Genomic DNA, 17,383 nt, shown 5'->3' on the forward strand with positions numbered 1-17,383 from the left:
AGATGTCATCAGTGATGTCATCAGTGATGTCATTTGAGATGTCATCAGTGATGTCATCAGTGATGTCACTGACCATGTCATGAATGATGTAATATGTGACATCATCAGCAGTGGATTGCGGGTGCGCGATATATAGTTAGTGCAACTAACTATATATGGAATTTCAATGGTTTTGTTTGAGTAAAATAAGGTTTTGTAAATGCTAATTCCTAACTATATATGGTCTATAACCTATGGTTTTTTCAGTGAATTTTCAAGGTTTTGTAAATGCTAATTCCTAACTATATATGGTCTATAACCTATGGTTTTTTCAGTGAATTTCATTGGTTTTTTAACAGCTAATATCTGTAGCTGTAAAATGTATTCTTCTTTAAATCCAAAAATATATTTTATATGTTTATGAATAATTTTTTTTTTAAATATTTTTTTTTCTTCGTTCCCGCTTCGCGAATCGGGAAGCTTCCCGTTAGCTGACCTTGATGCCGCGAAATAGACCGCGAGCCGGTAAACGTTTCTTTACCGCAACTGCCGCGTTAGAAAACAACATCGTGACGCCTCCCGTCCGCATGACGTTTCACGTTGTCGCGTGATACGTCATATGACGTGCTACGTTAGCGAACTGGTACGCGAAGCGAGTCGCAAAGCGCAGGTTTCTGGAAGCAAACCGGGAGGCCCTGCAAAGCGCTTAACGTAAACACAGCAGGTCATGTGACTTGGTAATAACACTTTTCATTGGTTCATTTCACTTTTGGTTTCCTAATGATGTAAGACTAGGTCATATAATCTAAAATGAACACTTTTCATTGGTTGAGAACTCTTGTTTTTCCCAAATGATGAAAATCCCTCCTTCTTTCCTCACTCTGACTTTCATCATTGTGAGAGAAAGACCCTTTGTGATCACTGAGCAATGGCTTCTTTAGTAGCTTCAGCTGGTGCTTCCCCACCACCTCCACCACATCCAAGGAAGAGTGGACCACCTGCTCAAGTTATAATTCAACAAGAAGAGGAAGAAGAGGAACAGAACGACGAGCACGAAGAGAGGCAGTTTTTGCCTGAGGAGCCCAGGACGTCTCACCGGAAAGAAAACTTCATTTGGCAATTTTTTTAAATTCCCAAAGGTCAGAAAAAAGTAAATGCAAGATACGTAACTTGCCTTATATGTCAAGATAGACTGTCCAGAGGAACCGAGAAAAAATACAGTTTCGGAAACTACACAATGCATCGCCATATGACTAGGTGGCATCCTAACAACTACAGTGCTGCACAGTTTCGGAACGACCTAGATAATCTCCCTATTATGGCCAGAAGATCTGTTGTACCGGAAGTAACGGGACCAGAGGGCAGGGAGATGGTGCCAAATATACAAATGAGATTTGGTGAAGTAAAACACATCTGCGTATATTGCGATGGATTCATTTGCTACGGAGAAAGAAGCATCACTCTGATCAACAGAGCTATTGACTATCATATGCAAGTTTGTACGAAACGCCCAAAATAATAAATACTTTTTTTTTGTTTTGTTGCTCCTGTTGACCCCTTTACAATGAATCGTTTTCATTGCCCCCTCCAAGAAAAACCCCAAAAAATATAAAACTGTTCAGAAAAATTCAAAAAAAGTAAAAAAATGTTCCGAATAATAATAAAAAAAATATAAAACAACAAAAACAATAAAAAAAAAAGTTCTTTTCAGAACTACCTCCCCGTTATTAAAAAATTGGTACAATATTTGGAACTGTGCCAACCTCTATTTCTCTTAGTTCGCTTCCCAGTTCGCTCGCCGGTACGCGAACCGGAAGCGAACCAAAAACAGTAAGTATAAGGGAAGGAAACAGACACTTATGTTAAAAGAAAGACAGCTATAGGGGAGTAAACTAGAGATACTATTACCCGTAATCCACTGCTGATGATGTCACATATCACATCATTCATGACATGCTCAGTGACATCATCAGCAGAGGATTGCGGGTTTTTTGGCAACGTGCCTTATCCACGGTTTAATAACGCTGCCTTTTGCTTTATATAAGGTCGTTATGAACCTTTAGGTAGTGCTTTTCTTCATGAGGTCTGGTCGCTTCCATACACATACAGATGTTTCAAAGATGATCAAGAAGTTTATCTGAATGGAGAGGAATGCACTGAGACGCCAGATCATTCACTAATGTGTAGGCACATACAGTTACACGGTTCATGCAACAAACACCGACCAAATATGGCTTGCGTGTTGCAAGGCACGCCAGTTCCTGCTATCATCCCCACGTTCAAGTTGTTGGAAAATGGTAGTTATTTGATGCTCAATAATGAAGATTGTTCTGGGTTAATTAAAAGTATTCCTTTTATCGTAACAGTAAGTGAACGGGTTATTTGCTGCAGAAATGTTCTATTTCCTCCCACACATGAACATAGGGAGTTTTCAATCTCGCCACAAATACCAACCTTGGGAGCAGATTTCAACGGCATGGCAAGAATAAGAGCTCTTTTGTCTCAGAGAGAGGTGGCCTTGAGTTCGGCCCGTGAAACTTTCGTGCTTCACATAGCGAACACCCGTACAGAGGTGCAGACCCTTTTCAATTCAGATTTGCCTTTCCATTTCAGCAAGATGTTTCGGACTATCTTTAACGCATCCTCCACAAAGGCCCTGGCGCACTTTTTTAAAGTTGTTACCAGTGGTCTCGTGACTTCATTTGAGAAAATCTTTGGAGTCATCCCTGCTTTCTTTCATTCTATTTTTTCCACTCTGCTTCGTGGATTGCCATTTTTACTTGTATTACCAGCGGACGCTCTTGTGCTTTTTTACATTTTTAAATATGGATGTCCCTCCTATGCAACCTCCCGCCCTGCAGCTGCTGACACTGTTCCGCAATCGCATGCTAGAATATTATGGCACAATGCCGTTGGCGATATTAAGCACGGCATATGGATTATCTTTTCGATTCTCCTACTTCACCTGTGTCCAGCCTGTATTTCACTGCCTGACCTGTGATTTCGATTGGGCCATTGATTTGTGTCTCTGTGGACCGGTTTCTCCTGACGTCGACTTTAATCAGCTGATGACTCCTATCATTACTCACGAGTTGGTTTGTCCTGGCGAAAGGATTATGGCTGTGGCATTGATGCATGGACTAATTGGTCCCTGGAATTTACTGGCGGCAACACAGTCTTTCTTGGAACAGAGCTTTCTTGAAAACCTACCGAGCTGTCCTCTGATGGTGATAGAGGATCCGGTGCTGGGAGAGCACGTATGTTCTTTTCCGCTTTTAAATTGGATGGCTGAACTCTTTTCGGATGAAGACGGTGACTTCCTATTGGAGGCTGTTGCAGCTTATTTTGCATACACAGTTATGTCATAGACCTTTTTCATTTTTGATATGCTGAGTACTAGCATTTCATTGACAATTCATTGACTTATTTGTCAAGTTTTTATTATTTAGCTTGCCTATTGGCTTAAGACTCGATAAAGTACTTGGCTGTTTTATTTTTCTTTAGCATTAAATTTTCCTAGTTTTTAATATTTTACCTTGCGGACCGTCCACATATAAAGTTGCAATCTGCTCTCATGAGATGGCACTTCTATTATCTTATTCAGTTCGTTTCCGGATCATGGGGAGGTGTCATCTAGGTCCTGGATATCTTTACACCGTGTTAAGTTAGCATGGGCTCATTACCGGTTTAAACGCCATTTTTCCTTTTTTGCAACTTCTGCACACGACACTTAGTTGTTGCTTTAGCTTTCAACCTAATAGTTCATCGTGATTTACATGAGAATAATATGTTATTGCTCTACTATCTGCTTTACTTGTTAAACTATATCTGTACAGCGAGTGCTGAAGTTTCAAGAACAACACGATACAGAATTGTTATGAGGTCTGATCTCCACGACTTCATACTCATAACATAAGTGCAGCTTCTGCCAATTCTGGGCATGAGGCGGGTTTTATATTAGTTTGCCGAACACACATACACAACACTTGATGCGGTTCACATGAAGAGAGAGCTGGTGTATGCTGATGTGATTCCTTCAAATCTAAGACACTAAAGTATGGGCACGCCCTAAACCAACACAAAGAGACCTTCTTAGCAAATAATATAATATGTGTATTAGGGAGGGTGAGATATAAGCAGCCGCGGGCCGTGGAGGGAGTTACGATGGGGCAGGGAGGCGGGGAGTGGGAGGGGCAGGGTGGAGCCCTCTCCACCCTGCCCCTCCCCCTCCCCGCCTCCCTGCCCCACCGTAACTCCCTCCACGGCCCGTGGCTGCTTATAAGTGTTGATAACTCTTATTCATTTACAGCATGTTAACATACTGTCACCATTCGCTTTTTATGTACTAGTAACTATGCTGGTAATTTTGCTACTGATAATATGTGTACTTGTATTATCTAAGATACTACGCCTGAGAAGACGGCATTAGTAAATAAACATTTCAAATACACATGTGTTCTTCTTAACTCCATGTTCTGGTTTCTAAGAAATATATAACGACCGACTGTTCATGAGTTCCACGTATCCTGAGGTACTATAAGTTCATATTCTGGATTGTCTAAACATTGAGAGTTTGTTATATCCAATGTGACACTGTACCTAGCTTGCTAAGGGGTTTTTGAGTACTAAGGTGAGTTTTGGGGCACCCTAATTCGCCGAGGTTCCAATCCTCTGTCCACAGTTCTGTGTGAGAACAGAAACCCTGCGACAGGGGCACCCCCGACCCTTCCTGGAGCTTCATCACACTTGCGATACAACTCCAGCAATGCGCCACCTTTACGGCACAGTTACATCACGCATCTGTGCTGTTTTTGCCCCATGATGCGCCGCATTGTAAATGCAGCACACCATAGGTGACGGAACAGCGGCACAGAATGACTAACACATCCCTGGTGATGCGCCAGTCATCATAAATCTATCCCTATGCTTCTTATCTTGTTCGAGATGAACCGCCATATGTATCATCAAAGTTTTTTGCATTTCCTAAATAGCGAACTTTAAGGAATAAATAGCGATTCTTTACCATTCCTAGTTTGCGATTAGCTATTTGCTAATTACAAATTACCCATTCATTTCCTTCATTTCCATAGGGCGGTTGGACTCACTTTTAGCTCGAACGGCTGAATGGATTTCCACGAAACTTGGCAAAATTGTAGGGACTGGTAGCCCGATGTGCCTTTGCTATGTCTCAAGATATATGCTCCAGTGGTTTTTACGAAAATTAACTTTGAAAAATATATATTGGGCTACATTGGCCTATATATATGTTGGAGCCCAAATGTAGCCCAATGTAGCCCAATGAAGCCCAATGAAGCCCAATGTAGCCCAATGTAGCCCAAAGATGGCCGCCAGAGACAAAAAAAACAAATGTAGCCCAAATATCAGCCAGATGTAGCCCAACTATAGCCCAGTGACAGAATGACCAATCAGCTTCGCAAACCTCCGTTACGCGAAGCGGAGCGCTGTTACAGATATATATCTTTTTTTGAACGTTAATTTCTCAAAATCCACTAGAGCACATATATTGAGACCTAGCAAAGGCACATCGGGCTACCAGTCCCTAATATTTTACCAAGTTTCGTGCAAATCCATTCAGCCGTTCGATTATTATTATTATTTTTTTTTTTGCCCCGCGGGGCCCTTTTAAAACCTCCACATCAAACCTAGGGGGTCAGCGAGGATCTACTATTCCCCCTTATGGTCATTTGCCCCTTCGCTTTGGCCTCCTCTTGTCTCTCGATCCTACCGAGAGACAAGATGGCGGCCGCTACGGACTGTTTGGAATGTTGACAGACGCCGGAGAACCAATCAGCTTCGCTTCACAAAGCTCCGTTGCGCGAAAAGTACGCGTCCTGGAGCGCTGCCCGGTCCGCTGTTACAGATATATATCTTTTTTTAAACGTCAATTTCTCAAAATCCACTGTAGCACATATATTGAGACCTACAAAAGGCACATCGGGCTACCAGTCCCTACAATTTTGCCAAGTTTCGTGCAAATCCATTCAGCCGTTCGGGCTAAAAGTGAGGCCAACCGCCCTATGGAAAACTCAATGTTAAAAACACGTTTTGGGACCCCCCTTTTTTCTCGGCCCCCCCTTGACGAACCCCCCCCAAATTTTCAAGGGCTGCTCAGAAACAAAATGTGCCATTTTCCTGAAAATTTCAGCCAATTCCGTCCACAATTTATTAGACAAAGTTATTAGACATAGAATTTTCAAAAATCCCATAGAGAAAAAATCCTAACTATATATACCTACTGGCGACCGCCAGTAGGTAATATATATATATATATATATATATATATATATATATATATATATATATATATATATATATATATATATATATATATATATATATATATATTCACTGAAAAATAGGTTATAGACCATATATAGGGGCTCATTAGGATGGCGGACGGAAGAGCCACCGCGGCCCTGTAGTAGGCGGGAAAAGCCTTTTCCGTGTCCGCCTGCCGCGGATACTCCGTCCGCCATATCAGGATAGGAAAACGTGTCAAATTCCCGTCCGCGACGGGAAAGCACGCTCCGCCGCCGAACTACACACGAGAGCGTGGCGGACGGAACACATCCGGAGGCCACGCCGTACGGACTGACGTCGAAGACCGTCCTCCAAATCAAGATGGCGGAAAATACACATAAAACCGCAGCGGAAAAACAACCTGTCTGAACACGGCGGAATCCCCACTGCGAAGACAGGTGACATAGCAGAGATACCCACCGCAAGCTGACCAACACCATGGACCCAGCGCTACACGCTTTCCCGATGCTCTTCGCGATCCACCACGTCCTAGTCATGGCCCACCACGGACGACGACGCAGGTAAGGCACAAACCATTGGCTGTCTGCAGGGGAATACCAGTAAGGGACGTGACGTAGGGAGGGGGAGTGTCATGTTACCGAAACCACTGATGAGAAGCATATACAAATACACATTAGTAGTACGCAAGCAGGAATGACAACGACAGACCACGAGACCTGATAGACTACCTTTATTGTACAAAATAGGGGTAAAATCACAGTGTATGCGTGAGCATGGGCAAAGTGGGCACCACAGCAGCTACATCATTGGCAGTCAACGAGAGGGCAGAATGCAGTATCAGAGCATCAACAGGGCATTGTGCAGTACAGAGCAGCTACATCAGAGGCAGTCAACGAGAGGGCAGAATGCAGTATCAGAGCATCAACAGGGCATTGTGCAGTACAGAGCAGGTACATCATTGGCAGTCAACGAGAGGGCAGAATGCAGTATCAGAGCATCAACAGGGCATTGTGCAGTACAGAGCAGCTACATCAGAGGCAGTCAACGAGAGGGCAGAATGCAGTATCAGAGCATCAACAGGGCATTGTGCAGTACAGAGCAGGTACATCATTGGCAGTCAACGAGAGGGCAGAATGCAGTATCAGAGCATCAACAGGGCATTGTGCAGTACAGAGCAGGTACATCATTGGCAGTCAACGAGAGGGCAGAATGCAGTATCAGAGCATCAACAGGGCATTGTGCAGTACAGAGCAGCTACATCAGAGGCAGTCAACGAGAGGGCAGAATGCAGTATCAGAGCATCAACAGGGCATTGTGCAGTACAGAGCAGCTACATCAGAGGCAGTAAACGAGAGGGCAGAATACAGTATCAGAGCATCAACAGGGCATTGTGCAGTACAGAGCAGCTACATCAGAGGCAGTCAACGAGAGGGCAGAATGCAGTATCAGAGCATCAACAGGGCATTGTGCAGTACAGAGCAGCTACATCAGAGGCAGTCAACGAGAGGGCAGAATGCAGTATCAGAGCATCAACAGGGCAATGTGCAGTACAGAACAGGTCCATCATTGGCAGCACATGAGAGGGGCTAAGTGCATCAACAGTCCATTGCACAGAACAGGTCCATCATTGGCAGCACATGAGAGGGGCTAAGTGCATCAACAGTCCATTGCACAGAACAGGTCCAGAGGCAGCACATGAGAGGGGCTAAGTGCATCAACAGTCCATTGCACAGAACAGGTCCATCACAGGCAGCACATGAGAGGGGCTAAGTGCATCAACAGTCCATTGCACAGAACAGGTCCATCATTGGCAGCACATGAGAGGGGCTAAGTGCATCAACAGTCCATTGCACAGAACAGGTCCATCACAGGCAGCACATGAGAGGGGCTAAGTGCATCAACAGTCCATTGCACAGAACAGGTCCATCATTGGCAGCACATGAGAGGGGCTAAGTGCACCAACAGTCCATTGCACAGAACAGGTCCATCAGAGGCAGCACATGAGAGGGGCTAAGTGCATCAACAGTCCATTGCACAGAACAGGTCCATCATTGGCAGCACATGAGAGGGGCAGAATGCAGTATCAGAGCATCAACAGGGCAATGTGCAGTACAGAACAGGTACATCAGAGGCAGTAAACGAGAGGGCAGAATGCAGTATCAGAGCATCAACAGGGCAATGTGCAGTACAGAACAGGTACATCAGAGGCAGCACAACTACGTGTCCCTACCAAACCGTCACAGGGACCACAAGAGTGCCACGCAGTTCTCAATGGACACACCATGTGAACTAACATTTGAGTGAAGTGTACAGCACCTCACATCACAGAATCAGGGGGACTGCGTGAACTACCTGCCTCGGACACACTGGCAGCACCAGCAACAGGAGTGTGAGACACAGACACAGCCCGAGTGACACACACATGGGCCACGGACCCAGACACACTGGCAGCACCAGCAACAGGAGTGTGAGATACAGCCACAGCCCGAGTGACACACACATGGGCCACGGACCCAGACACACTGGCAGCACCAGCAACAGGAGTGTGAGACACAGACACAGCCCGAGTGACACACACATGGGCCACGGACCCAGACACACTGGCAGCACCAGCAACAGGAGTGTGAGACACAGCCACAGCCCGAGTGACACACACATGGGCCACGGACCCAGACACACTGGCAGCACCAGCAACAGGAGTGTGAGACACAGCCACAGATGTAGTCACTGACACGTGAGCCACTGACCCAGAAAGACTGCCAGCACCAGAAACAGGAGTGTGCAACACAGCCACAGATCTCCTAACTGACACGTGAGCCATAGACCCACATACCCTGCCAGGATCTGCAACACGAGAGGGCACAACTGACACTGTGCCACCATCTGATACACGAGAGTCAACTGCACCAGCGCCACTGGGACAACTGAAATGATGAGCCACAGGGCTGTATGGGCCAGGAGGCAGGGTGGGCCTGGGAGCTGGGGATAGCTCACCTAGAGCCAAATCGGGGTTGGCAGGTGTCAATGGTGTGTGTCTGCGTTTCTTAGGGTGGTGTGAGTGCACCCTGGACAGGACAGGACTGCCAAGTGGTGGGGACTCCAAAGAATCACCACCCAGCATAGGTGGAGCAACTGCTGCGGGGGATCTGGTTTCGGGGGACGTGCTGGAGCCTGCTTGTCGTTTGCTCTGTGCCTGCCGCCTGGACTCGGAATGATGTGTAATGGGGGATGCAACAACAGGGGACACCCTCCTCTGCTTCTGACTGGCCTGGATGGGAGTGGAGGTATGGGTGGACTCCGCCGCGGAGACATCAGTGTTGCGTTTAGTAGAAAACATCAGCCTCAGTGCAGCCAGGGGTGAAGTATGCCTGTCCTTGATAGCGCCATTGTCCATGCCAGATGCCTTGTCCGTAGGATGTGCCTTATCCTTAGGTGGAGTGTTGTCTCTGGATGTAGCCTGTGCCCTGCTCGCCGCCCTGTTCCTGCCAGCAGACTTGTCGTCTGTGGTGCACCTGTCTCCAGCAGACACCTGCTGTCTGTGTGTGTCCCTGTCCTTGGGAGAGTCCCTTACCTCTGCTGTGGGCCTGCTCTTGGGAGTCTCCCTGCTCTTAGTAGGTGCCTTAGTCTTCTCACTGTCCTTGGGAGTGTCCCTTACCTCTGCTGTGGGCCTGCTCTTGGGAGTCTCCCTGCTCTTAGTAGGTGCCTTAGTCTTCTCACTGTCCTTGGGAGTCTCCCTTACCTCTGCTGTGGGCCTGCTCTTGGGAGTCTCCCTGCTCTTAGTAGGTGCCTTAGTCTTCTCACTGTCCTTGGGAGTCTCCCTTACCTCTGCTGTGGGCCTGCTCTTGGGAGTCTCCCTGCTCTTAGTAGGTGCCTTAGTCTTCTCACTGTCCTTGGGAGTCTCCCTTACCTCTGCTGTGGGCCTGCTCTTGGGAGTCTCCCTGCTCTTAGTAGGTGCCTTAGTCTTCTCACTGTCCTTGGGAGTCTCCCTTACCTCTGCTGTGGGCCTGCTCTTGGGAGTCTCCCTGCTCTTAGTAGGTGCCTTTGTCTTCTGACTGGCCTTGTCCAAGGAACAGTCCATGGACATGTGACTATCCCTTGCCTTGGGAGTACCTTTCATGTTGAATGGCTGTGTAGCTCCGGAAGGCATGTCCCCCAACAACACTTGTGGATCCTGTGTGTGTACTCCAGTGCATCTGACGTCGTCTACGTGAACAGATTTAGCTGATCTAGGGGATGGGGTCTGTGCCCTGCGTGCCCTGACGTGCTGTCTGACGCTGCTTCTAGTGCAATAAGCTGTATTTGAGTCCTGCTCAGAATAATCACTACCCCCTGAGACATCCAGCGGTGTAGATGGTGAAACAGAAGTAGCACCCTGTTCGTTCGACTGTACTATTGCAGACGACACACTGCTTGCCAATGACTGCACTGTCCTGTGTAGACCTGCAAGATCGCCATGCATCCCTTCCATGAATGCCACCACCTGCCCCAACTTCCTATCATGGTCCTGGAAAGCATTTGTCATATTGGTCTGCCCCACACACAGCTGTCTGAGCAGATCAACGGCCTCAGCACACAGTGCATTTTGGCTCACCGTGGCAGGGGCAGCGGTGCCTGCACCGAACGCCACTCTGCTCCCCCTACTCCTCCGGCCACGAACAGTACATGGTGCAGTTGGCGGAAGTGTGGGCCCTGTGTGCTGTCTTACGACAGAAGGTGGTGAGTGCCCACTCCCAGTCTGTGACAACAGTGCAGGCTCACCCAGAGTGTCCGACGAGGAGGACGATGGCGTCTCCACATGCGAGTCCTCAGGGACGGTCCTGTCCCCCTCTCCGGCGCTGGCCTCCTCCGTGTCAGTCTGCGTGTGTGCGAAGTCTGAGCCGGACTCATTTCCTCGGCTACTCTCCACCGTCTGTGGCTGAGTGTCCTCTGTCAAAGCTGAAATGCACAGAAAAGATGTGTGAGTCATGGGCACACTCACGTACAGAAGGAACAGGATAGCCAAATCACATAGCAGACAAAGGTTTAGGAGCCCTCATCCTGCACATGGCCCACCCCTACCAGTCATCCTCACATTTTCTGCCATGGGGCCATGGACCACTAGGGGATGTGCTTTTACACTCAACTACTAAGCAAGTGGCGTGTCAACATGGCGGACCTGGATGTCAAATGAGTACCACCCAATGGGACCAAAAAGGCATCACAGGCATACATACGCAACACGGAACTCAATAGTGTGTCTGTGCACCAATACATGCATAGCACTCACAGGTTTCCTACACAGACAGTATGCTCACCGCTAGTTTGCTGTCGATCGGCACTCAGACGTTCGGCCAGTTCAGGATGCGTCACTGCAATGATACGGTGCATGAGAGGGGTCATGGAGCGTCGGGCCAGACGGGGCGTCCTTGGAATCAGGCCCAGTGTTACTTCCGCTACATTCTTGCTCAGCCTGGAAATGTCGTCCCAGCGTTTGTGGCAGTGTGTATGTCGTCTGTTGCACACCCCCAATGCCCGTACTTCCCTTGCTATGCTCCTCCACAGGTCCTTGCGAAGGTGCAGCTTGACCTACCATGATGGGAGACAAAAGGGTGTAAGTCAGTGGACAGGTGGCCTGTCACACACATAGGGGCAAGACGTTACTGTCAGCAGCCATGCACAATCAGGAACATATGTCTAGCCCACACTACACAGCTAAGATAGAAATAGGCCTGATCATTTGGCCCCCTCATGCACACCAACATGTCCCACACTGCACTTACCACCCGTCCCGGTGCGCCGTAGAGGCGTCCATAGTTGCGGAGTACACCGTCCACGAGGACATCAAGCTCCGCGGCGGTGAAGGGTCGAGACCGGATCTCTTTGCCTGACGACATGGCAAGATCACGGAGTATGGCACTAGAGCAGCAGTCGGTGGTCAGCTCAGCAGCAGCAGCAGGTCGAGGTGATGGTCACAGGCAGCAGTCGGTGGTCAGCTCAGCAGCAGCAGCAGGTCGAGGTGATGGTCACAGGCAGCAGTCGGTGGTCAGCTCAGCAGCAGCAGCAGGTCGAGGTGATGGTCACAGGCAGCAATGGTCCCCAGGGTAGGAAGTTTCATTTTGGCCAACACACATATATAGGGCCCTCAGCACGTGTCAGTGGCATACGTCGCCAGCAATTGGTCAGCCCTGGAAGCGTGATCGTGAAATGGTCCAATGACTGGCCCTGTTGTTGCGGTGCACAGCTTCCTCTACTTGCGATTGGCCGTATGCGGCCAGCGTCCCTCTTCCCATTGGCTGCATGTGCAGGGACCGTCACGGGCACACATCGGCAACCGCACGTGCAAGCCTCACGGAAGGAAGCTTCAGTTGCAACAATGTTGTATCACTGGCGCCTCCATGGCGGTGCACGTACACAGCGGGGGAGGTGCAGGCCTATACACCCTGTAGATGTACTCAATGGACATGCCAGTTCATGACCCCCCTTACAGTCACCTTGCATCATCCACCGTACACCGGCCGGAGCGGCCGGCCCATGAACAACCGCCGTGCCAGGCCCTGCCCAGGACCGCAGTGCCGGCCATGGCAACAACCGCCATTGCACGGCCCTTCCACTACCGCCGTGCCAGGCCCTGCCCAGGACCGCCGTGCCGGCCATGGCAACAACCGCCATTGCACGGCCCTTCCACTACCGCCGTTCCCTGGCGGTCCGTGCAATGGCGGTTGTTGCCATGGCCGGCACGGCGGTCCTGGGCAGGGCCTGGCACGGCGGTTGTTCATGGGCCGGCCGCTCCGGCCGGTGTACGGTGGATGATGCAAGGTGACTGTAAGGGGGGTCATGAACTGGCATGTCCATTGAGTACATCTACAGGGTGTATAGGCCTGCACCTCCCCCGCTGTGTACGTGCACCGCCATGGAGGCGCCAGTGATACAACATTGTTGCAAATCGACCATCCGTCCCGGAACCTTACACATGCACTTGCCGGTGTGTGGGCGTGACGGTCTGTGCACGTGCAGACAGTGTGAATGTCAAAGGCGGCCCGCGTATGCCCAGACGTAAACAGCGGATGCAGTGCACCGCCATGGCGTGATCAATGTTAGCATCTTAGCCGATGATGCACCTTGTACCATTGTCTGCAGCTGCCTGCTCACGGTTGTGTGCGTGATTGCGTGGCTACACATGTCATGCTCCATCCCATGTGTGTCCATACCATGGCCATCGGTGAGCCACAAGTGTCCATCACGTGTGCATGTCCACATCGGGTAGTACCCTACACAATTCAGTCGTACCTCACATGTACACAGTAGATCCCGTATGAATGGGCACCTGTGAATCAGTTGTCAGTGAGTGGTATGTGTCAGATGATGACTATGGTGGGGGTTCTGTTGTGTACTGTACATGTGTGTTGCCTATTGTGTCCCCATGCATGTGATGTCCGTATGCCCACCATTCCTGGTGTTGCCATTGGGGCATCATGATATGGGGGGGTGGGGGGGTGTTTAATTTAGTATGTGTGCATGTACTTGCATGTGTGCATGTGATGTTGGGCCTACACATGTGGGTCATGTCACATGTCTGGTTGGCAGTGATGTTGAGGTGAGACACTGTGCATTGCACATGTTGCTAAACATCATGTTGCTAGTGGATGCACATTGTAGCTACGTCGGTCCATGTTGTCCTGACAATCAGAGGAGTCACACATATGACAAGCATACACTGGATACTACATGTTGGTAGAGGGCGTTGACATGTGATTGAGGTGCACACACGTGCGTTGTATGTTAATTGACTTCCATTCCATCTACTCCCACACAGGAGGGCTCCAAATGTCCTTCGCCCATACACTGTGCTGGAGGATATGGTGGACGAGGAGGTGATCCGGAAATTCAGGCTGGATCGCCGTCGATTGTTGCAACTTGTGACCCTATTGTCTCCTCACCTGCAGCCGCGAAGAACCTATCCAGGTTCCATGACACCCACGCAAAAGGTGATGGCGGCACTCCATTTCTTCGCAACAGGCACATTCCAGTACACAGTTGGAGATGCCGGGGGAATGTCACAGGCCATGTTCAGCACGGTACTCCGGGATGTACTGACAGCCATGATGCTGTACAAGCATGACTATATACATTTCCCTCAGGCGGCGGACTTGCCAGCGGTCAAAGCTGGCTTCTATGCCCTGGGTCGTATACCACACGTTGTGGGTTCCATTGATGGCACGCATATCGCGATCATTGCACCACGGGCACGTGAGCAGGTGTATAGGAATCGGAAACACTTCCATTCCCTGAACGTGCAGGTGGTGTGCCAGGCCGACAACATCATCTCACATGTGTGTGCAAGATTCCCTGGCTCTGCACATGACGCCCACATCATGCGGAGCAGCATGGTCCCCCAACTGATGGCTAATCTTCGTCCAGCACAAGCGTGGCTTGTTGGTGAGTATGCTGTGGTGACAGGAGTTATATCTGTGTGGCATGGTGTGCCCCACAATGCAGGTTGTGATGTTTCTCTCTCTCTCTCTTCCACCAACACAGGCGACTCGGCTTACCCAAACAGGCCTTGGCTGCTCAGTCCCTTACGCAATCCCACTACACCAGGAGAAATGAGATACAATGATGCCCATGGTAGGACACGTCGAGTGGTAGAACGGACATTTGGCCTGCTCAAGTCAAGGTTTCGGTGCCTGGATAAGACTGGAGGGGCCCTGCCTTACTCACCAGGCAAAGTATGCAAGATTGTGATAGCGTGATGCATGCTTCACAACCTGGCTGTGCGCTATAACATTGAACTGCTCTTGGACCCTGATGAACTGCAAGTTCCTCGCCCTCCCGACCCAGCCATGTCAACTGATGAGGATAGTGGTGAGGAGGAAGGTGTGGACCAGAGGCGCCAGATCATTGATCGCTACTTCCCTTGATTGTGAGTGTGCTCCTCTTGTGCTGCTTGGGTATGCCCTGTGAATGTGTGCTGGTGTTGTGGCATAGTGGTGTGCTTCATCTCTGTGTTCTGCTATGTGATGCATGCATGTGTGTGTGTGTGCTAAATTGTGGCCAATGCACGTCTCCATGATGTGTGTCGTCTCATCCATTACTGTTGTGATGCGTGTGGGTAGTTAAATGTTGCACTGCAGTGTGTTCTGATGTGTGTGATCTTGTTTCCTGACGTGTCTTTGCGGTTTCTATTTTCCCTAGGTCACTCCCGCAGCGCCATGATTCTGTACCAGTTGGATACCTGTACCTAGTAACATCTGTTTCTGATGCATCCATGTGAATAAACATGGAGACAACACATGATTGAGTGAGTAAGTGGCTTTTATTTACAAAATGTGCATGGGTGTAGGTGCATATTTACAAATGAGTGAAGGGGTGGGGGAGTGAGAGTTGAAGGTTATGGCAGATGAAATGTCCGTGCGGACACCACATAGGGTGGTGTCTGCCTAGTACAGCAGGCCTGTGGCAGGTGGGACCGGATAGTTGGCAGGGTGAATGGCATGCGCAGGTACTGGGACAGTCATTTTCTGTTCCTCTTGGAGCGTGTGGCAGGTGCTTCCACACTGCTGTCGCCCACTTCCAGCCTCGGTCGGCCCCTCCGTCTTACTGCCGGTACGGTGTCAGCTGGTTGCGCAGGGGCATCGGGTACCACATCCGCCGCAGGTGGCGGTGGCGGTGGCGGTGGCGGTGGCGGTGGCGGTGTTTGTGGCCTGATTGTCCTGGTGAAGATGTCCACTAGTTGGCCAAGCCGCCTCTCAATGGCCCCCAACATTGCAGTGTTATCTACAAAGTCCTGGTGGGCCCGGTCTGCCTGTGCCTGACCACGTTGGTAGCTCACCTCCACCCTGCCCAGTGCCTCCAATGACTGTTGCACTGGATTGGGTGTGTTGGTATCCTCCCGTGTTCTTTGACGTATGCTCCTGCCTGCCGGATCTGGCCTTGCATCTCTGCCTTGCCTCACACTCTCCCTGCGTGGCTGGGATGGCGCTGGCACGGCGTTGGCCGTTGGGTTGGGCAGGGTGGCAGGAGTGGTGGTAGCAGTGGTGGTGGTGGTGGAGGTGGTGCTGGTGGTGGCTGTGCAGGTCACAGTGGCCGGTGTTGTCACAATGGCAGAGGCCGTAGTTGTTGGTGCAGGGGTGACCTGGGAGCCAGATGGCCCTGGCTGGCTGCTTGTGCCGGGATCATCCTCTGCCCCGGAGGTGGCTGGCCAATCGTCCCCTGAGACGTCTGTGATTGGCGAGTCTGGAGGGCGGGTGTTGCTTCCAGCTGTCAGATGAGGATGACCTGCAAAACCAAAATGTGATGATGAGTAATGTGGACTTGACAGGTTGTTTTCACTTTTTTGGCCGATTCTGTCTGCACTGGTACTCACCCCACCCACCACCCACCACCACCGCCACCGCCATCCCTATGGACATGGGGGCCTGTTGGGAGTTGTGGTTCCATCCCCTCACACCCACCACCACCCACCACCACCGCCACCGCCATCCCTATGGACATGGGGGCCTGTTGGGAGTTGTAGTTCCATCCCCTCACACCCACCGCCACCCACCACCACCGCCACCGCCATCCCTATGGACATGGGGGCCTGTTGGGAGTTGTGGTTCCATCCCCTCACACCCACCACCACCCACCACCACCGCCACCGCCATCCCTATGGACATGGGGGCCTGTTGGGAGTTGTAGTTCCATCCCCTCACACCCACCGCCACCCACCACCACCGCCACCGCCATCCCTATGGACATGGGGGCCTGTTGGGAGTTGTGGTTCCATCCCCTCACACCCACCACCACCGCCACCGCCATCCCTATGGACATGGGGGCCTGTTGGGAGTTGTGGTTCCATCCCCTCACACCCACCACCACCCACCACCACCGCCACCGCCATCCCTATGGACATGGGGGCCTGTTGGGAGTTGTAGTTCCATCCCCTCACACCCACCGCCACCCACCACCACCGCCACCGCCATCCCTATGGACATGGGGGCCTGTTGGGAGTTGTAGTTCCATCCCCTCACACCCACCGCCACCGCCACCGCCATCCCTATGGACATGGGGGCCTGTTGGAGTGATTTCGACGTTGGTGAGTATGTGGACTGCATGCATGGGTTGGGGTCTGGGAGATGTGTCTTCACAGTTGTGTGAGGCACAC

This window comes from Lissotriton helveticus, chromosome 6, assembly GCF_964261635.1.
Source record: "Lissotriton helveticus chromosome 6, aLisHel1.1, whole genome shotgun sequence".
Lineage (NCBI taxonomy): Eukaryota > Metazoa > Chordata > Amphibia > Caudata > Salamandridae > Lissotriton > Lissotriton helveticus.